The 17,341-nt window shown below is 52.9% G+C and overlaps 37 non-coding genes across 37 annotated transcripts; 17 read left to right on the forward strand and 20 right to left on the reverse strand.

Moving 5' to 3' along the window:
- Nucleotides 1-674: 674 nt before the first annotated feature.
- On the reverse strand, nt 675-748 carry TRNAI-AAU (transfer RNA isoleucine (anticodon AAU)). The gene has a single exon. It is a non-coding gene; the product is annotated as a tRNA-Ile (tRNA).
- Nucleotides 749-874: 126 nt separating this feature from the next.
- On the forward strand, nt 875-946 carry TRNAW-CCA (transfer RNA tryptophan (anticodon CCA)). The gene has a single exon. It is a non-coding gene; the product is annotated as a tRNA-Trp (tRNA).
- A 564-nt stretch (nt 947-1,510) lies between these two features.
- TRNAI-AAU (transfer RNA isoleucine (anticodon AAU)) lies at nt 1,511-1,584 on the reverse strand. The gene has a single exon. It is a non-coding gene; the product is annotated as a tRNA-Ile (tRNA).
- Nucleotides 1,585-1,709: 125 nt separating this feature from the next.
- Nucleotides 1,710-1,781, forward strand: TRNAW-CCA (transfer RNA tryptophan (anticodon CCA)). The gene has a single exon. It is a non-coding gene; the product is annotated as a tRNA-Trp (tRNA).
- A 564-nt stretch (nt 1,782-2,345) lies between these two features.
- Nucleotides 2,346-2,419, reverse strand: TRNAI-AAU (transfer RNA isoleucine (anticodon AAU)). Its single transcript has one exon. It is a non-coding gene; the product is annotated as a tRNA-Ile (tRNA).
- Nucleotides 2,420-2,545: 126 nt separating this feature from the next.
- Nucleotides 2,546-2,617, forward strand: TRNAW-CCA (transfer RNA tryptophan (anticodon CCA)). Its single transcript has one exon. It is a non-coding gene; the product is annotated as a tRNA-Trp (tRNA).
- Nucleotides 2,618-3,181: 564 nt separating this feature from the next.
- Nucleotides 3,182-3,255, reverse strand: TRNAI-AAU (transfer RNA isoleucine (anticodon AAU)). Its single transcript has one exon. It is a non-coding gene; the product is annotated as a tRNA-Ile (tRNA).
- A 126-nt stretch (nt 3,256-3,381) lies between these two features.
- On the forward strand, nt 3,382-3,453 carry TRNAW-CCA (transfer RNA tryptophan (anticodon CCA)). The gene has a single exon. It is a non-coding gene; the product is annotated as a tRNA-Trp (tRNA).
- Nucleotides 3,454-4,017: 564 nt separating this feature from the next.
- Nucleotides 4,018-4,091, reverse strand: TRNAI-AAU (transfer RNA isoleucine (anticodon AAU)). The gene has a single exon. It is a non-coding gene; the product is annotated as a tRNA-Ile (tRNA).
- A 126-nt stretch (nt 4,092-4,217) lies between these two features.
- On the forward strand, nt 4,218-4,289 carry TRNAW-CCA (transfer RNA tryptophan (anticodon CCA)). Its single transcript has one exon. It is a non-coding gene; the product is annotated as a tRNA-Trp (tRNA).
- A 564-nt stretch (nt 4,290-4,853) lies between these two features.
- On the reverse strand, nt 4,854-4,927 carry TRNAI-AAU (transfer RNA isoleucine (anticodon AAU)). The gene has a single exon. It is a non-coding gene; the product is annotated as a tRNA-Ile (tRNA).
- Nucleotides 4,928-5,053: 126 nt separating this feature from the next.
- TRNAW-CCA (transfer RNA tryptophan (anticodon CCA)) lies at nt 5,054-5,125 on the forward strand. Its single transcript has one exon. It is a non-coding gene; the product is annotated as a tRNA-Trp (tRNA).
- A 564-nt stretch (nt 5,126-5,689) lies between these two features.
- Nucleotides 5,690-5,763, reverse strand: TRNAI-AAU (transfer RNA isoleucine (anticodon AAU)). The gene has a single exon. It is a non-coding gene; the product is annotated as a tRNA-Ile (tRNA).
- Nucleotides 5,764-5,889: 126 nt separating this feature from the next.
- Nucleotides 5,890-5,961, forward strand: TRNAW-CCA (transfer RNA tryptophan (anticodon CCA)). The gene has a single exon. It is a non-coding gene; the product is annotated as a tRNA-Trp (tRNA).
- A 564-nt stretch (nt 5,962-6,525) lies between these two features.
- On the reverse strand, nt 6,526-6,599 carry TRNAI-AAU (transfer RNA isoleucine (anticodon AAU)). The gene has a single exon. It is a non-coding gene; the product is annotated as a tRNA-Ile (tRNA).
- A 126-nt stretch (nt 6,600-6,725) lies between these two features.
- Nucleotides 6,726-6,797, forward strand: TRNAW-CCA (transfer RNA tryptophan (anticodon CCA)). Its single transcript has one exon. It is a non-coding gene; the product is annotated as a tRNA-Trp (tRNA).
- A 564-nt stretch (nt 6,798-7,361) lies between these two features.
- On the reverse strand, nt 7,362-7,435 carry TRNAI-AAU (transfer RNA isoleucine (anticodon AAU)). The gene has a single exon. It is a non-coding gene; the product is annotated as a tRNA-Ile (tRNA).
- A 762-nt stretch (nt 7,436-8,197) lies between these two features.
- TRNAI-AAU (transfer RNA isoleucine (anticodon AAU)) lies at nt 8,198-8,271 on the reverse strand. Its single transcript has one exon. It is a non-coding gene; the product is annotated as a tRNA-Ile (tRNA).
- Nucleotides 8,272-8,397: 126 nt separating this feature from the next.
- TRNAW-CCA (transfer RNA tryptophan (anticodon CCA)) lies at nt 8,398-8,469 on the forward strand. The gene has a single exon. It is a non-coding gene; the product is annotated as a tRNA-Trp (tRNA).
- A 564-nt stretch (nt 8,470-9,033) lies between these two features.
- On the reverse strand, nt 9,034-9,107 carry TRNAI-AAU (transfer RNA isoleucine (anticodon AAU)). Its single transcript has one exon. It is a non-coding gene; the product is annotated as a tRNA-Ile (tRNA).
- Nucleotides 9,108-9,870: 763 nt separating this feature from the next.
- Nucleotides 9,871-9,944, reverse strand: TRNAI-AAU (transfer RNA isoleucine (anticodon AAU)). The gene has a single exon. It is a non-coding gene; the product is annotated as a tRNA-Ile (tRNA).
- Nucleotides 9,945-10,706: 762 nt separating this feature from the next.
- Nucleotides 10,707-10,780, reverse strand: TRNAI-AAU (transfer RNA isoleucine (anticodon AAU)). Its single transcript has one exon. It is a non-coding gene; the product is annotated as a tRNA-Ile (tRNA).
- A 126-nt stretch (nt 10,781-10,906) lies between these two features.
- TRNAW-CCA (transfer RNA tryptophan (anticodon CCA)) lies at nt 10,907-10,978 on the forward strand. Its single transcript has one exon. It is a non-coding gene; the product is annotated as a tRNA-Trp (tRNA).
- Nucleotides 10,979-11,542: 564 nt separating this feature from the next.
- TRNAI-AAU (transfer RNA isoleucine (anticodon AAU)) lies at nt 11,543-11,616 on the reverse strand. Its single transcript has one exon. It is a non-coding gene; the product is annotated as a tRNA-Ile (tRNA).
- Nucleotides 11,617-11,742: 126 nt separating this feature from the next.
- On the forward strand, nt 11,743-11,814 carry TRNAW-CCA (transfer RNA tryptophan (anticodon CCA)). The gene has a single exon. It is a non-coding gene; the product is annotated as a tRNA-Trp (tRNA).
- Nucleotides 11,815-12,378: 564 nt separating this feature from the next.
- Nucleotides 12,379-12,452, reverse strand: TRNAI-AAU (transfer RNA isoleucine (anticodon AAU)). Its single transcript has one exon. It is a non-coding gene; the product is annotated as a tRNA-Ile (tRNA).
- A 126-nt stretch (nt 12,453-12,578) lies between these two features.
- TRNAW-CCA (transfer RNA tryptophan (anticodon CCA)) lies at nt 12,579-12,650 on the forward strand. The gene has a single exon. It is a non-coding gene; the product is annotated as a tRNA-Trp (tRNA).
- A 564-nt stretch (nt 12,651-13,214) lies between these two features.
- Nucleotides 13,215-13,288, reverse strand: TRNAI-AAU (transfer RNA isoleucine (anticodon AAU)). Its single transcript has one exon. It is a non-coding gene; the product is annotated as a tRNA-Ile (tRNA).
- Nucleotides 13,289-13,414: 126 nt separating this feature from the next.
- TRNAW-CCA (transfer RNA tryptophan (anticodon CCA)) lies at nt 13,415-13,486 on the forward strand. The gene has a single exon. It is a non-coding gene; the product is annotated as a tRNA-Trp (tRNA).
- A 564-nt stretch (nt 13,487-14,050) lies between these two features.
- Nucleotides 14,051-14,124, reverse strand: TRNAI-AAU (transfer RNA isoleucine (anticodon AAU)). Its single transcript has one exon. It is a non-coding gene; the product is annotated as a tRNA-Ile (tRNA).
- Nucleotides 14,125-14,250: 126 nt separating this feature from the next.
- Nucleotides 14,251-14,322, forward strand: TRNAW-CCA (transfer RNA tryptophan (anticodon CCA)). Its single transcript has one exon. It is a non-coding gene; the product is annotated as a tRNA-Trp (tRNA).
- A 564-nt stretch (nt 14,323-14,886) lies between these two features.
- Nucleotides 14,887-14,960, reverse strand: TRNAI-AAU (transfer RNA isoleucine (anticodon AAU)). The gene has a single exon. It is a non-coding gene; the product is annotated as a tRNA-Ile (tRNA).
- Nucleotides 14,961-15,086: 126 nt separating this feature from the next.
- Nucleotides 15,087-15,158, forward strand: TRNAW-CCA (transfer RNA tryptophan (anticodon CCA)). Its single transcript has one exon. It is a non-coding gene; the product is annotated as a tRNA-Trp (tRNA).
- A 564-nt stretch (nt 15,159-15,722) lies between these two features.
- On the reverse strand, nt 15,723-15,796 carry TRNAI-AAU (transfer RNA isoleucine (anticodon AAU)). The gene has a single exon. It is a non-coding gene; the product is annotated as a tRNA-Ile (tRNA).
- Nucleotides 15,797-15,922: 126 nt separating this feature from the next.
- On the forward strand, nt 15,923-15,994 carry TRNAW-CCA (transfer RNA tryptophan (anticodon CCA)). The gene has a single exon. It is a non-coding gene; the product is annotated as a tRNA-Trp (tRNA).
- Nucleotides 15,995-16,558: 564 nt separating this feature from the next.
- On the reverse strand, nt 16,559-16,632 carry TRNAI-AAU (transfer RNA isoleucine (anticodon AAU)). Its single transcript has one exon. It is a non-coding gene; the product is annotated as a tRNA-Ile (tRNA).
- A 126-nt stretch (nt 16,633-16,758) lies between these two features.
- Nucleotides 16,759-16,830, forward strand: TRNAW-CCA (transfer RNA tryptophan (anticodon CCA)). The gene has a single exon. It is a non-coding gene; the product is annotated as a tRNA-Trp (tRNA).
- Nucleotides 16,831-17,341: the final 511 nt, after the last annotated feature.

Raw genomic sequence — 17,341 nt, forward strand, 5'->3', positions numbered from 1 at the left:
GCCGGAGTAGCCTAAAGCTTTCCAGAGCCACCACAGCTGACCTCGTGGCGCAACGGTAGCGCGTCTGACTCCAGATCAGAAGGTTGCGTGTTCAAATCACGTCAGGGTCATGTTGGTTTTCATCGTCACCCACCCAAGCCAGGCTCCTCTGGCCCCTCCGCGTTGTCCCATCATTCCATTCCGGCTCCCACCCACGCAGGCTCCCGATCACCCTCAGAAGGCTGGGTGAACAGCCAAACCTAAAGAGCATGTGCCGTAGGCCTGGAAGAAGCTCCACTCCTGGGCTCATAGCATTGGGTGGAGGGTTGCAAAGCCTCAAATTAATAAGAATCAAGCATGTAAAACCTGCAAGGGTCAGAAGGTGCTTTGCAAGGCGTTATGGGTTGTTTTTCTTTCCCGAAGAATACATGTCTTACCTCGGGTTCTAACATAAGCGTGCAGAGAGGCTCCAGGGCTTGTGGCGTCAGCTAACTTTTTGTTTTCCCACAATCTTTAGCAGATATGGTTCTGGATCTTGGAGCCTTGAGGTGTTGTGGGACATAATTAAGCTGGGACATAATTAAGCTGCGCCACTAGCGAAATAGGCATCTTTGCTATCCGTTGAGTAGGTTAAAGAAAACTAGGCCAAGCGCCGACGGCCATAGGAATCCACCGCGGTTGGAATAAAAGGGCAATGGCCCGTACGGGGATCGAACCCGCGACCTTGGCGTTATTAGCACCACGCTCTAACCAACTGAGCTAACCGGCCGAAACTTGCATAGGGAGAGCCGGCCAAAGCTGGCACAGGGCTATCAGGGCAACCAGGTCAATCTGTGGGCAACCGCTGAAGAATTGACGCCGGAGTAGCCTAAAGCTTTCCAGAGCCACCACAGCTGACCTCGTGGCGCAACGGTAGCGCGTCTGACTCCAGATCAGAAGGTTGCGTGTTCAAATCACGTCGGGGTCATGTTGGTTTTCATCGTCACCCACCCAAGCCAGGCTCCTCTGGCCCCTCCGCGTTGTCCCATCATTCCATTCCGGCTCCCACCCACGCAGGCTCCCGATCACCCTCAGAAGGCTGGGTGAACAGCCAAACCTAAAGAGCATGTGCCGTAGGCCTGGAAGAAGCTCCACTCCTGGGCTCATAGCATTGGGTGGAGGGTTGCAAAGCCTCAAATTAATAAGAATCAAGCATGTAAAACCTGCAAGGGTCAGAAGGTGCTTTGCAAGGCGTTATGGGTTGTTTTTCTTTCCCGAAGAATACATGTCTTACCTCGGGTTCTAACATAAGCGTGCAGAGAGGCTCCAGGGCTTGTGGCGTCAGCTAACTTTTTGTTTTCCCACAATCTTTAGCAGATATGGTTCTGGATCTTGGAGCCTTGAGGTGTTGTGGGACATAATTAAGCTGGGACATAATTAAGCTGCGCCACTAGCGAAATAGGCATCTTTGCTATCCGTTGAGTAGGTTAAAGAAAACTAGGCCAAGCGCCGACGGCCATAGGAATCCACCGCGGTTGGAATAAAAGGGCAATGGCCCGTACGGGGATCGAACCCGCGACCTTGGCGTTATTAGCACCACGCTCTAACCAACTGAGCTAACCGGCCGAAACTTGCATAGGGGAGCCGGCCAAAGCTGGCACAGGGCTATCAGGGCAACCAGGTCAATCTGTGGGCAACCGCTGAAGAATTGACGCCGGAGTAGCCTAAAGCTTTCCAGAGCCACCACAGCTGACCTCGTGGCGCAACGGTAGCGCGTCTGACTCCAGATCAGAAGGTTGCGTGTTCAAATCACGTCGGGGTCATGTTGGTTTTCATCGTCACCCACCCAAGCCAGGCTCCTCTGGCCCCTCCGCGTTGTCCCATCATTCCATTCCGGCTCCCACCCATGCAGGCTCCCGATCACCCTCAGAAGGCTGGGTGAACAGCCAAACCTAAAGAGCATGTGCCGTAGGCCTGGAAGAAGCTCCACTCCTGGGCTCATAGCATTGGGTGGAGGGTTGCAAAGCCTCAAATTAATAAGAATCAAGCATGTAAAACCTGCAAGGGTCAGAAGGTGCTTTGCAAGGCGTTATGGGTTGTTTTTCTTTCCCGAAGAATACATGTCTTACCTCGGGTTCTAACATAAGCGTGCAGAGAGGCTCCAGGGCTTGTGGCGTCAGCTAACTTTTTGTTTTCCCACAATCTTTAGCAGATATGGTTCTGGATCTTGGAGCCTTGAGGTGTTGTGGGACATAATTAAGCTGGGACATAATTAAGCTGCGCCACTAGCGAAATAGGCATCTTTGCTATCCGTTGAGTAGGTTAAAGAAAACTAGGCCAAGCGCCGACGGCCATAGGAATCCACCGCGGTTGGAATAAAAGGGCAATGGCCCGTACGGGGATCGAACCCGCGACCTTGGCGTTATTAGCACCACGCTCTAACCAACTGAGCTAACCGGCCGAAACTTGCATAGGGAGAGCCGGCCAAAGCTGGCACAGGGCTATCAGGGCAACCAGGTCAATCTGTGGGCAACCGCTGAAGAATTGACGCCGGAGTAGCCTAAAGCTTTCCAGAGCCACCACAGCTGACCTCGTGGCGCAACGGTAGCGCGTCTGACTCCAGATCAGAAGGTTGCGTGTTCAAATCACGTCGGGGTCATGTTGGTTTTCATCGTCACCCACCCAAGCCAGGCTCCTCTGGCCCCTCCGCGTTGTCCCATCATTCCATTCCGGCTCCCACCCACGCAGGCTCCCGATCACCCTCAGAAGGCTGGGTGAACAGCCAAACCTAAAGAGCATGTGCCGTAGGCCTGGAAGAAGCTCCACTCCTGGGCTCATAGCATTGGGTGGAGGGTTGCAAAGCCTCAAATTAATAAGAATCAAGCATGTAAAACCTGCAAGGGTCAGAAGGTGCTTTGCAAGGCGTTATGGGTTGTTTTTCTTTCCCGAAGAATACATGTCTTACCTCGGGTTCTAACATAAGCGTGCAGAGAGGCTCCAGGGCTTGTGGCGTCAGCTAACTTTTTGTTTTCCCACAATCTTTAGCAGATATGGTTCTGGATCTTGGAGCCTTGAGGTGTTGTGGGACATAATTAAGCTGGGACATAATTAAGCTGCGCCACTAGCGAAATAGGCATCTTTGCTATCCGTTGAGTAGGTTAAAGAAAACTAGGCCAAGCGCCGACGGCCATAGGAATCCACCGCGGTTGGAATAAAAGGGCAATGGCCCGTACGGGGATCGAACCCGCGACCTTGGCGTTATTAGCACCACGCTCTAACCAACTGAGCTAACCGGCCGAAACTTGCATAGGGAGAGCCGGCCAAAGCTGGCACAGGGCTATCAGGGCAACCAGGTCAATCTGTGGGCAACCGCTGAAGAATTGACGCCGGAGTAGCCTAAAGCTTTCCAGAGCCACCACAGCTGACCTCGTGGCGCAACGGTAGCGCGTCTGACTCCAGATCAGAAGGTTGCGTGTTCAAATCACGTCGGGGTCATGTTGGTTTTCATCGTCACCCACCCAAGCCAGGCTCCTCTGGCCCCTCCGCGTTGTCCCATCATTCCATTCCGGCTCCCACACACGCAGGCTCCCGATCACCCTCAGAAGGCTGGGTGAACAGCCAAACCTAAAGAGCATGTGCCGTAGGCCTGGAAGAAGCTCCACTCCTGGGCTCATAGCATTGGGTGGAGGGTTGCAAAGCCTCAAATTAATAAGAATCAAGCATGTAAAACCTGCAAGGGTCAGAAGGTGCTTTGCAAGGCGTTATGGGTTGTTTTTCTTTCCCGAAGAATACATGTCTTACCTCGGGTTCTAACATAAGCGTGCAGAGAGGCTCCAGGGCTTGTGGCGTCAGCTAACTTTTTGTTTTCCCACAATCTTTAGCAGATATGGTTCTGGATCTTGGAGCCTTGAGGTGTTGTGGGACATAATTAAGCTGGGACATAATTAAGCTGCGCCACTAGCGAAATAGGCATCTTTGCTATCCGTTGAGTAGGTTAAAGAAAACTAGGCCAAACGCCGACGGCCATAGGAATCCACCGCGGTTGGAATAAAAGGGCAATGGCCCGTACGGGGATCGAACCCGCGACCTTGGCGTTATTAGCACCACGCTCTAACCAACTGAGCTAACCGGCCGAAACTTGCATAGGGAGAGCCGGCCAAAGCTGGCACAGGGCTATCAGGGCAACCAGGTCAATCTGTGGGCAACCGCTGAAGAATTGACGCCGGAGTAGCCTAAAGCTTTCCAGAGCCACCACAGCTGACCTCGTGGCGCAACGGTAGCGCGTCTGACTCCAGATCAGAAGGTTGCGTGTTCAAATCACGTCGGGGTCATGTTGGTTTTCATCGTCACCCACCCAAGCCAGGCTCCTCTGGCCCCTCCGCGTTGTCCCATCATTCCATTCCGGCTCCCACCCACGCAGGCTCCCGATCACCCTCAGAAGGCTGGGTGAACAGCCAAACCTAAAGAGCATGTGCCGTAGGCCTGGAAGAAGCTCCACTCCTGGGCTCATAGCATTGGGTGGAGGGTTGCAAAGCCTCAAATTAATAAGAATCAAGCATGTAAAACCTGCAAGGGTCAGAAGGTGCTTTGCAAGGCGTTATGGGTTGTTTTTCTTTCCCGAAGAATACATGTCTTACCTCGGGTTCTAACATAAGCGTGCAGAGAGGCTCCAGGGCTTGTGGCGTCAGCTAACTTTTTGTTTTCCCACAATCTTTAGCAGATATGGTTCTGGATCTTGGAGCCTTGAGGTGTTGTGGGACATAATTAAGCTGGGACATAATTAAGCTGCGCCACTAGCGAAATAGGCATCTTTGCTATCCGTTGAGTAGGTTAAAGAAAACTAGGCCAAGCGCCGACGGCCATAGGAATCCACCGCGGTTGGAATAAAAGGGCAATGGCCCGTACGGGGATCGAACCCGCGACCTTGGCGTTATTAGCACCACGCTCTAACCAACTGAGCTAACCGGCCGAAACTTGCATAGGGAGAGCCGGCCAAAGCTGGCACAGGGCTATCAGGGCAACCAGGTCAATCTGTGGGCAACCGCTGAAGAATTGACGCCGGAGTAGCCTAAAGCTTTCCAGAGCCACCACAGCTGACCTCGTGGCGCAACGGTAGCGCGTCTGACTCCAGATCAGAAGGTTGCGTGTTCAAATCACGTCGGGGTCATGTTGGTTTTCATCGTCACCCACCCAAGCCAGGCTCCTCTGGCCCCTCCGCGTTGTCCCATCATTCCATTCCGGCTCCCACCCACGCAGGCTCCCGATCACCCTCAGAAGGCTGGGTGAACAGCCAAACCTAAAGAGCATGTGCCGTAGGCCTGGAAGAAGCTCCACTCCTGGGCTCATAGCATTGGGTGGAGGGTTGCAAAGCCTCAAATTAATAAGAATCAAGCATGTAAAACCTGCAAGGGTCAGAAGGTGCTTTGCAAGGCGTTATGGGTTGTTTTTCTTTCCCGAAGAATACATGTCTTACCTCGGGTTCTAACATAAGCGTGCAGAGAGGCTCCAGGGCTTGTGGCGTCAGCTAACTTTTTGTTTTCCCACAATCTTTAGCAGATATGGTTCTGGATCTTGGAGCCTTGAGGTGTTGTGGGACATAATTAAGCTGGGACATAATTAAGCTGCGCCACTAGCGAAATAGGCATCTTTGCTATCCGTTGAGTAGGTTAAAGAAAACTAGGCCAAGCGCCGACGGCCATAGGAATCCACCGCGGTTGGAATAAAAGGGCAATGGCCCGTACGGGGATCGAACCCGCGACCTTGGCGTTATTAGCACCACGCTCTAACCAACTGAGCTAACCGGCCGAAACTTGCATAGGGAGAGCCGGCCAAAGCTGGCACAGGGCTATCAGGGCAACCAGGTCAATCTGTGGGCAACCGCTGAAGAATTGACGCCGGAGTAGCCTAAAGCTTTCCAGAGCCACCACAGCTGACCTCGTGGCGCAACGGTAGCGCGTCTGACTCCAGATCAGAAGGTTGCGTGTTCAAATCACGTCGGGGTCATGTTGGTTTTCATCGTCACCCACCCAAGCCAGGCTCCTCTGGCCCCTCCGCGTTGTCCCATCATTCCATTCCGGCTCCCACCCACGCAGGCTCCCGATCACCCTCAGAAGGCTGGGTGAACAGCCAAACCTAAAGAGCATGTGCCGTAGGCCTGGAAGAAGCTCCACTCCTGGGCTCATAGCATTGGGTGGAGGGTTGCAAAGCCTCAAATTAATAAGAATCAAGCATGTAAAACCTGCAAGGGTCAGAAGGTGCTTTGCAAGGCGTTATGGGTTGTTTTTCTTTCCCGAAGAATACATGTCTTACCTCGGGTTCTAACATAAGCGTGCAGAGAGGCTCCAGGGCTTGTGGCGTCAGCTAACTTTTTGTTTTCCCACAATCTTTAGCAGATATGGTTCTGGATCTTGGAGCCTTGAGGTGTTGTGGGACATAATTAAGCTGGGACATAATTAAGCTGCGCCACTAGCGAAATAGGCATCTTTGCTATCCGTTGAGTAGGTTAAAGAAAACTAGGCCAAGCGCCGACGGCCATAGGAATCCACCGCGGTTGGAATAAAAGGGCAATGGCCCGTACGGGGATCGAACCCGCGACCTTGGCGTTATTAGCACCACGCTCTAACCAACTGAGCTAACCGGCCGAAACTTGCATAGGGAGAGCCGGCCAAAGCTGGCACAGGGCTATCAGGGCAACCAGGTCAATCTGTGGGCAACCGCTGAAGAATTGACGCCGGAGTAGCCTAAAGCTTTCCAGAGCCACCACAGCTGACCTCGTGGCGCAACGGTAGCGCGTCTGACTCCAGATCAGAAGGTTGCGTGTTCAAATCACGTCGGGGTCATGTTGGTTTTCATCATCACCCACCCAAGCCAGGCTCCTCTGGCCCCTCCGCGTTGTCCCATCATTCCATTCCGGCTCCCACCCACGCAAGCTCCCGATCACCCTCAGAAGGCTGGGTGAACAGCCAAACCTAAAGAGCATGTGCCGTAGGCCTGGAAGAAGCTCCACTCCTGGGCTCATAGCATTGGGTGGAGGGTTGCAAAGCCTCAAATTAATAAGAATCAAGCATGTAAAACCTGCAAGGGTCAGAAGGTGCTTTGCAAGGCGTTATGGGTTGTTTTTCTTTCCCGAAGAATACATGTCTTACCTCGGGTTCTAACATAAGCGTGCAGAGAGGCTCCAGGGCTTGTGGCGTCAGCTAACTTTTTGTTTTCCCACAATCTTTAGCAGATATGGTTCTGGATCTTGGAGCCTTGAGGTGTTGTGGGACATAATTAAGCTGGGACATAATTAAGCTGCGCCACTAGCGAAATAGGCATCTTTGCTATCCGTTGAGTAGGTTAAAGAAAACTAGGCCAAGCGCCGACGGCCATAGGAATCCACCGCGGTTGGAATAAAAGGGCAATGGCCCGTACGGGGATCGAACCCGCGACCTTGGCGTTATTAGCACCACGCTCTAACCAACTGAGCTAACCGGCCGAAACTTGCATAGGGAGAGCCGGCCAAAGCTGGCACAGGGCTATCAGGGCAACCAGGTCAATCTGTGGGCAACCGCTGAAGAATTGACGCCGGAGTAGCCTAAAGCTTTCCAGAGCCACCACAGCTGACCTCGTGGCGCAACAGTAGCGCGTCTGACTCCAGATCAGAAGGTTGCGTGTTCAAATCACGTCGGGGTCATGTTGGTTTTCATCGTCACCCACCCAAGCCAGGCTCCTCTGGCCCCTCCGCGTTGTCCCATCATTCCATTCCGGCTCCCACCCACGCAGGCTCCCGATCACCCTCAGAAGGCTGGGTGAACAGCCAAACCTAAAGAGCATGTGCCGTAGGCCTGGAAGAAGCTCCACTCCTGGGCTCATAGCATTGGGTGGAGGGTTGCAAAGCCTCAAATTAATAAGAATCAAGCATGTAAAACCTGCAAGGGTCAGAAGGTGCTTTGCAAGGCGTTATGGGTTGTTTTTCTTTCCCGAAGAATACATGTCTTACCTCGGGTTCTAACATAAGCGTGCAGAGAGGCTCCAGGGCTTGTGGCGTCAGCTAACTTTTTGTTTTCCCACAATCTTTAGCAGATATGGTTCTGGATCTTGGAGCCTTGAGGTGTTGTGGGACATAATTAAGCTGGGACATAATTAAGCTGCGCCACTAGCGAAATAGGCATCTTTGCTATCCGTTGAGTAGGTTAAAGAAAACTAGGCCAAGCGCCGACGGCCATAGGAATCCACCGCGGTTGGAATAAAAGGGCAATGGCCCGTACGGGGATCGAACCCGCGACCTTGGCGTTATTAGCACCACGCTCTAACCAACTGAGCTAACCGGCCGAAACTTGCATAGGGAGAGCCGGCCAAAGCTGGCACAGGGCTATCAGGGCAACCAGGTCAATCTGTGGGCAACCGCTGAAGAATTGACGCCGGAGTAGCCTAAAGCTTTCCAGAGCCACCACAGCTGACCTCGTGGCGCAACGGTAGCGCGTCTGACTCCAGATCAGAAGGTTGCGTGTTCAAATCACGTCGGGGTCATGTTGGTTTTCATCGTCACCCACCCAAGCCAGGCTCCTCTGGCCCCTCCGCGTTGTCCCATCATTCCATTCCGGCTCCCACCCATGCAGGCTCCCGATCACCCTCAGAAGGCTGGGTGAACAGCCAAACCTAAAGAGCATGTGCCGTAGGCCTGGAAGAAGCTCCACTCCTGGGCTCATAGCATTGGGTGGAGGGTTGCAAAGCCTCAAATTAATAAGAATCAAGCATGTAAAACCTGCAAGGGTCAGAAGGTGCTTTGCAAGGCGTTATGGGTTGTTTTTCTTTCCCGAAGAATACATGTCTTACCTCGGGTTCTAACATAAGCGTGCAGAGAGGCTCCAGGGCTTGTGGCGTCAGCTAACTTTTTGTTTTCCCACAATCTTTAGCAGATATGGTTCTGGATCTTGGAGCCTTGAGGTGTTGTGGGACATAATTAAGCTGGGACATAATTAAGCTGCGCCACTAGCGAAATAGGCATCTTTGCTATCCGTTGAGTAGGTTAAAGAAAACTAGGCCAAGCGCCGACGGCCATAGGAATCCACCGCGGTTGGAATAAAAGGGCAATGGCCCGTACGGGGATCGAACCCGCGACCTTGGCGTTATTAGCACCACGCTCTAACCAACTGAGCTAACCGGCCGAAACTTGCATAGGGAGAGCCGGCCAAAGCTGGCACAGGGCTATCAGGGCAACCAGGTCAATCTGTGGGCAACCGCTGAAGAATTGACGCCGGAGTAGCCTAAAGCTTTCCAGAGCCACCACAGCTGACCTCGTGGCGCAACGGTAGCGCGTCTGACTCCAGATCAGAAGGTTGCGTGTTCAAATCACGTCGGGGGTCATGTTGGTTTTCATCGTCACCCACCCAAGCCAGGCTCCTCTGGCCCCTCCGCGTTGTCCCATCATTCCATTCCGGCTCCCACCCACGCAGGCTCCCGATCACCCTCAGAAGGCTGGGTGAACAGCCAAACCTAAAGAGCATGTGCCGTAGGCCTGGAAGAAGCTCCACTCCTGGGCTCATAGCATTGGGTGGAGGGTTGCAAAGCCTCAAATTAATAAGAATCAAGCATGTAAAACCTGCAAGGGTCAGAAGGTGCTTTGCAAGGCGTTATGGGTTGTTTTTCTTTCCCGAAGAATACATGTCTTACCTCGGGTTCTAACATAAGCGTGCAGAGAGGCTCCAGGGCTTGTGGCGTCAGCTAACTTTTTGTTTTCCCACAATCTTTAGCAGATATGGTTCTGGATCTTGGAGCCTTGAGGTGTTGTGGGACATAATTAAGCTGGGACATAATTAAGCTGCGCCACTAGCGAAATAGGCATCTTTGCTATCCGTTGAGTAGGTTAAAGAAAACTAGGCCAAGCGCCGACGGCCATAGGAATCCACCGCGGTTGGAATAAAAGGGCAATGGCCCGTACGGGGATCGAACCCGCGACCTTGGCGTTATTAGCACCACGCTCTAACCAACTGAGCTAACCGGCCGAAACTTGCATAGGGAGAGCCGGCCAAAGCTGGCACAGGGCTATCAGGGCAACCAGGTCAATCTGTGGGCAACCGCTGAAGAATTGACGCCGGAGTAGCCTAAAGCTTTCCAGAGCCACCACAGCTGACCTCGTGGCGCAACGGTAGCGCGTCTGACTCCAGATCAGTAGGTTGCGTGTTCAAATCACGTCGGGGTCATGTTGGTTTTCATCGTCACCCACCCAAGCCAGGCTCCTCTGGCCCCTCCGCGTTGTCCCATCATTCCATTCCGGCTCCCACCCACGCAGGCTCCCGATCACCCTCAGAAGGCTGGGTGAACAGCCAAACCTAAAGAGCATGTGCCGTAGGCCTGGAAGAAGCTCCACTCCTGGGCTCATAGCATTGGGTGGAGGGTTGCAAAGCCTCAAATTAATAAGAATCAAGCATGTAAAACCTGCAAGGGTCAGAAGGTGCTTTGCAAGGCGTTATGGGTTGTTTTTCTTTCCCGAAGAATACATGTCTTACCTCGGGTTCTAACATAAGCGTGCAGAGAGGCTCCAGGGCTTGTGGCGTCAGCTAACTTTTTGTTTTCCCACAATCTTTAGCAGATATGGTTCTGGATCTTGGAGCCTTGAGGTGTTGTGGGACATAATTAAGCTGGGACATAATTAAGCTGCGCCACTAGCGAAATAGGCATCTTTGCTATCCGTTGAGTAGGTTAAAGAAAACTAGGCCAAGCGCCGACGGCCATAGGAATCCACCGCGGTTGGAATAAAAGGGCAATGGCCCGTACGGGGATCGAACCCGCGACCTTGGCGTTATTAGCACCACGCTCTAACCAACTGAGCTAACCGGCCGAAACTTGCATAGGGAGAGCCGGCCAAAGCTGGCACAGGGCTATCAGGGCAACCAGGTCAATCTGTGGGCAACCGCTGAAGAATTGACGCCGGAGTAGCCTAAAGCTTTCCAGAGCCACCACAGCTGACCTCGTGGCGCAACGGTAGCGCGTCTGACTCCAGATCAGAAGGTTGCGTGTTCAAATCACGTCGGGGTCATGTTGGTTTTCATCGTCACCCACCCAAGCCAGGCTCCTCTGGCCCCTCCGCGTTGTCCCATCATTCCATTCCGGCTCCCACCCACGCAGGCTCCCGATCACCCTCAGAAGGCTGGGTGAACAGCCAAACCTAAAGAGCATGTGCCGTAGGCCTGGAAGAAGCTCCACTCCTGGGCTCATAGCATTGGGTGGAGGGTTGCAAAGCCTCAAATTAATAGGAATCAAGCATGTAAAACCTGCAAGGGTCAGAAGGTGCTTTGCAAGGCGTTATGGGTTGTTTTTCTTTCCCGAAGAATACATGTCTTACCTCGGGTTCTAACATAAGCGTGCAGAGAGGCTCCAGGGCTTGTGGCGTCAGCTAACTTTTTGTTTTCCCACAATCTTTAGCAGATATGGTTCTGGATCTTGGAGCCTTGAGGTGTTGTGGGACATAATTAAGCTGGGACATAATTAAGCTGCGCCACTAGCGAAATAGGCATCTTTGCTATCCGTTGAGTAGGTTAAAGAAAACTAGGCCAAGCGCCGACGGCCATAGGAATCCACCGCGGTTGGAATAAAAGGGCAATGGCCCGTACGGGGATCGAACCCGCGACCTTGGCGTTATTAGCACCACGCTCTAACCAACTGAGCTAACCGGCCGAAACTTGCATAGGGAGAGCCGGCCAAAGCTGGCACAGGGCTATCAGGGCAACCAGGTCAATCTGTGGGCAACCGCTGAAGAATTGACGCCGGAGTAGCCTAAAGCTTTCCAGAGCCACCACAGCTGACCTCGTGGCGCAACGGTAGCGCGTCTGACTCCAGATCAGAAGGTTGCGTGTTCAAATCACGTCGGGGTCATGTTGGTTTTCATCGTCACCCACCCAAGCCAGGCTCCTCTGGCCCCTCCGCGTTGTCCCATCATTCCATTCCGGCTCCCACCCACGCAGGCTCCCGATCACCCTCAGAAGGCTGGGTGAACAGCCAAACCTAAAGAGCATGTGCCGTAGGCCTGGAAGAAGCTCCACTCCTGGGCTCATAGCATTGGGTGGAGGGTTGCAAAGCCTCAAATTAATAAGAATCAAGCATGTAAAACCTGCAAGGGTCAGAAGGTGCTTTGCAAGGCGTTATGGGTTGTTTTTCTTTCCCGAAGAATACATGTCTTACCTCGGGTTCTAACATAAGCGTGCAGAGAGGCTCCAGGGCTTGTGGCGTCAGCTAACTTTTTGTTTTCCCACAATCTTTAGCAGATATGGTTCTGGATCTTGGAGCCTTGAGGTGTTGTGGGACATAATTAAGCTGGGACATAATTAAGCTGCGCCACTAGCGAAATAGGCATCTTTGCTATCCGTTGAGTAGGTTAAAGAAAACTAGGCCAAGCGCCGACGGCCATAGGAATCCACCGCGGTTGGAATAAAAGGGCAATGGCCCGTACGGGGATCGAACCCGCGACCTTGGCGTTATTAGCACCACGCTCTAACCAACTGAGCTAACCGGCCGAAACTTGCATAGGGAGAGCCGGCCAAAGCTGGCACAGGGCTATCAGGGCAACCAGGTCAATCTGTGGGCAACCGCTGAAGAATTGACGCCGGAGTAGCCTAAAGCTTTCCAGAGCCACCACAGCTGACCTCGTGGCGCAACGGTAGCGCGTCTGACTCCAGATCAGAAGGTTGCGTGTTCAAATCACGTCGGGGTCATGTTGGTTTTCATCGTCACCCACCCAAGCCAGGCTCCTCTGGCCCCTCCGCGTTGTCCCATCATTCCATTCCGGCTCCCACCCACGCAGGCTCCCGATCACCCTCAGAAGGCTGGGTGAACAGCCAAACCTAAAGAGCATGTGCCGTAGGCCTGGAAGAAGCTCCACTCCTGGGCTCATAGCATTGGGTGGAGGGTTGCAAAGCCTCAAATTAATAAGAATCAAGCATGTAAAACCTGCAAGGGTCAGAAGGTGCTTTGCAAGGCGTTATGGGTTGTTTTTCTTTCCCGAAGAATACATGTCTTACCTCGGGTTCTAACATAAGCGTGCAGAGAGGCTCCAGGGCTTGTGGCGTCAGCTAACTTTTTGTTTTCCCACAATCTTTAGCAGATATGGTTCTGGATCTTGGAGCCTTGAGGTGTTGTGGGACATAATTAAGCTGGGACATAATTAAGCTGCGCCACTAGCGAAATAGGCATCTTTGCTATCCGTTGAGTAGGTTAAAGAAAACTAGGCCAAGCGCCGACGGCCATAGGAATCCACCGCGGTTGGAATAAAAGGGCAATGGCCCGTACGGGGATCGAACCCGCGACCTTGGCGTTATTAGCACCACGCTCTAACCAACTGAGCTAACCGGCCGAAACTTGCATAGGGAGAGCCGGCCAAAGCTGGCACAGGGCTATCAGGGCAACCAGGTCAATCTGTGGGCAACCGCTGAAGAATTGACGCCGGAGTAGCCTAAAGCTTTCCAGAGCCACCACAGCTGACCTCGTGGCGCAACGGTAGCGCGTCTGACTCCAGATCAGAAGGTTGCGTGTTCAAATCACGTCGGGGTCATGTTGGTTTTCATCGTCACCCACCCAAGCCAGGCTCCTCTGGCCCCTCCGCGTTGTCCCATCATTCCATTCCGGCTCCCACCCACGCAGGCTCCCGATCACCCTCAGAAGGCTGGGTGAACAGCCAAACCTAAAGAGCATGTGCCGTAGGCCTGGAAGAAGCTCCACTCCTGGGCTCATAGCATTGGGTGGAGGGTTGCAAAGCCTCAAATTAATAGGAATCAAGCATGTAAAACCTGCAAGGGTCAGAAGGTGCTTTGCAAGGCGTTATGGGTTGTTTTTCTTTCCCGAAGAATACATGTCTTACCTCGGGTTCTAACATAAGCGTGCAGAGAGGCTCCAGGGCTTGTGGCGTCAGCTAACTTTTTGTTTTCCCACAATCTTTAGCAGATATGGTTCTGGATCTTGGAGCCTTGAGGTGTTGTGGGACATAATTAAGCTGGGACATAATTAAGCTGCGCCACTAGCGAAATAGGCATCTTTGCTATCCGTTGAGTAGGTTAAAGAAAACTAGGCCAAGCGCCGACGGCCATAGGAATCCACCGCGGTTGGAATAAAAGGGCAATGGCCCGTACGGGGATCGAACCCGCGACCTTGGCGTTATTAGCACCACGCTCTAACCAACTGAGCTAACCGGCCGAAACTTGCATAGGGAGAGCCGGCCAAAGCTGGCACAGGGCTATCAGGGCAACCAGGTCAATCTGTGGGCAACCGCTGAAGAATTGACGCCGGAGTAGCCTAAAGCTTTCCAGAGCCACCACAGCTGACCTCGTGGCGCAACGGTAGCGCGTCTGACTCCAGATCAGAAGGTTGCGTGTTCAAATCACGTCGGGGTCATGTTGGTTTTCATCGTCACCCACCCAAGCCAGGCTCCTCTGGCCCCTCCGCGTTGTCCCATCATTCCATTCCGGCTCCCACCCACGCAGGCTCCCGATCACCCTCAGAAGGCTGGGTGAACAGCCAAACCTAAAGAGCATGTGCCGTAGGCCTGGAAGAAGCTCCACTCCTGGGCTCATAGCATTGGGTGGAGGGTTGCAAAGCCTCAAATTAATAAGAATCAAGCATGTAAAACCTGCAAGGGTCAGAAGGTGCTTTGCAAGGCGTTATGGGTTGTTTTTCTTTCCCGAAGAATACATGTCTTACCTCGGGTTCTAACATAAGCGTGCAGAGAGGCTCCAGGGCTTGTGGCGTCAGCTAACTTTTTGTTTTCCCACAATCTTTAGCAGATATGGTTCTGGATCTTGGAGCCTTGAGGTGTTGTGGGACATAATTAAGCTGGGACATAATTAAGCTGCGCCACTAGCGAAATAGGCATCTTTGCTATCCGTTGAGTAGGTTAAAGAAAACTAGGCCAAGCGCCGACGGCCATAGGAATCCACCGCGGTTGGAATAAAAGGGCAATGGCCCGTACGGGGATCGAACCCGCGACCTTGGCGTTATTAGCACCACGCTCTAACCAACTGAGCTAACCGGCCGAAACTTGCATAGGGAGAGCCGGCCAAAGCTGGCACAGGGCTATCAGGGCAACCAGGTCAATCTGTGGGCAACCGCTGAAGAATTGACGCCGGAGTAGCCTAAAGCTTTCCAGAGCCACCACAGCTGACCTCGTGGCGCAACGGTAGCGCGTCTGACTCCAGATCAGAAGGTTGCGTGTTCAAATCACGTCGGGGTCATGTTGGTTTTCATCGTCACCCACCCAAGCCAGGCTCCTCTGGCCCCTCCGCGTTGTCCCATCATTCCATTCCGGCTCCCACCCACGCAGGCTCCCGATCACCCTCAGAAGGCTGGGTGAACAGCCAAACCTAAAGAGCATGTGCCGTAGGCCTGGAAGAAGCTCCACTCCTGGGCTCATAGCATTGGGTGGAGGGTTGCAAAGCCTCAAATTAATAAGAATCAAGCATGTAAAACCTGCAAGGGTCAGAAGGTGCTTTGCAAGGCGTTATGGGTTGTTTTTCTTTCCCGAAGAATACATGTCTTACCTCGGGTTCTAACATAAGCGTGCAGAGAGGCTCCAGGGCTTGTGGCGTCAGCTAACTTTTTGTTTTCCCACAATCTTTAGCAGATATGGTTCTGGATCTTGGAGCCTTGAGGTGTTGTGGGACATAATTAAGCTGGGACATAATTAAGCTGCGCCACTAGCGAAATAGGCATCTTTGCTATCCGTTGAGTAGGTTAAAGAAAACTAGGCCAAGCGCCGACGGCCATAGGAATCCACCGCGGTTGGAATAAAAGGGCAATGGCCCGTACGGGGATCGAACCCGCGACCTTGGCGTTATTAGCACCACGCTCTAACCAACTGAGCTAACCGGCCGAAACTTGCATAGGGAGAGCCGGCCAAAGCTGGCACAGGGCTATCAGGGCAACCAGGTCAATCTGTGGGCAACCGCTGAAGAATTGACGCCGGAGTAGCCTAAAGCTTTCCAGAGCCACCACAGCTGACCTCGTGGCGCAACGGTAGCGCGTCTGACTCCAGATCAGAAGGTTGCGTGTTCAAATCACGTCGGGGTCATGTTGGTTTTCATCGTCACCCACCCAAGCCAGGCTCCTCTGGCCCCTCCGCGTTGTCCCATCATTCCATTCCGGCTCCCACCCACGCAGGCTCCCGATCACCCTCAGAAGGCTGGGTGAACAGCCAAACCTAAAGAGCATGTGCCGTAGGCCTGGAAGAAGCTCCACTCCTGGGCTCATAGCATTGGGTGGAGGGTTGCAAAGCCTCAAATTAATAAGAATCAAGCATGTAAAACCTGCAAGGGTCAGAAGGTGCTTTGCAAGGCGTTATGGGTTGTTTTTCTTTCCCGAAGAATACATGTCTTACCTCGGGTTCTAACATAAGCGTGCAGAGAGGCTCCAGGGCTTGTGGCGTCAGCTAACTTTTTGTTTTCCCACAATCTTTAGCAGATATGGTTCTGGATCTTGGAGCCTTGAGGTGTTGTGGGACATAATTAAGCTGGGACATAATTAAGCTGCGCCACTAGCGAAATAGGCATCTTTGCTATCCGTTGAGTAGGTTAAAGAAAACTAGGCCAAGCGCCGACGGCCATAGGAATCCACCGCGGTTGGAATAAAAGGGCAATGGCCCGTACGGGGATCGAACCCGCGACCTTGGCGTTATTAGCACCACGCTCTAACCAACTGAGCTAACCGGCCGAAACTTGCATAGGGAGAGCCGGCCAAAGCTGGCACAGGGCTATCAGGGCAACCAGGTCAATCTGTGGGCAACCGCTGAAGAATTGACGCCGGAGTAGCCTAAAGCTTTCCAGAGCCACCACAGCTGACCTCGTGGCGCAACGGTAGCGCGTCTGACTCCAGATCAGAAGGTTGCGTGTTCAAATCACGTCGGGGTCATGTTGGTTTTCATCGTCACCCACCCAAGCCAGGCTCCTCTGGCCCCTCCGCGTTGTCCCATCATTCCATTCCGGCTCCCACCCACGCAGGCTCCCGATCACCCTCAGAAGGCTGGGTGAACAGCCAAACCTAAAGAGCATGTGCCGTAGGCCTGGAAGAAGCTCCACTCCTGGGCTCATAGCATTGGGTGGAGGGTTGCAAAGCCTCAAATTAATAAGAATCAAGCATGTAAAACCTGCAAGGGTCAGAAGGTGCTTTGCAAGGCGTTATGGGTTGTTTTTCTTTCCCGAAGAATACATGTCTTACCTCGGGTTCTAACATAAGCGTGCAGAGAGGCTCCAGGGCTTGTGGCGTCAGCTAACTTTTTGTTTTCCCACAATCTTTAGCAGATATGGTTCTGGATCTTGGAGCCTTGAGGTGTTGTGGGACATAATTAAGCTGGGACATAATTAAGCTGCGCCACTAGCGAAATAGGCATCTTTGCTATCCGTTGAGTAGGTTAAAGAAAACT

This window comes from Lithobates pipiens, unplaced genomic scaffold (genome assembly GCF_037356315.1).
Source record: "Lithobates pipiens isolate NorthernLeopardFrog02 unplaced genomic scaffold, aLitPip1_a1.2 Scaffold_8, whole genome shotgun sequence".
NCBI classification, from domain to species: Eukaryota; Metazoa; Chordata; class Amphibia; order Anura; family Ranidae; genus Lithobates; species Lithobates pipiens.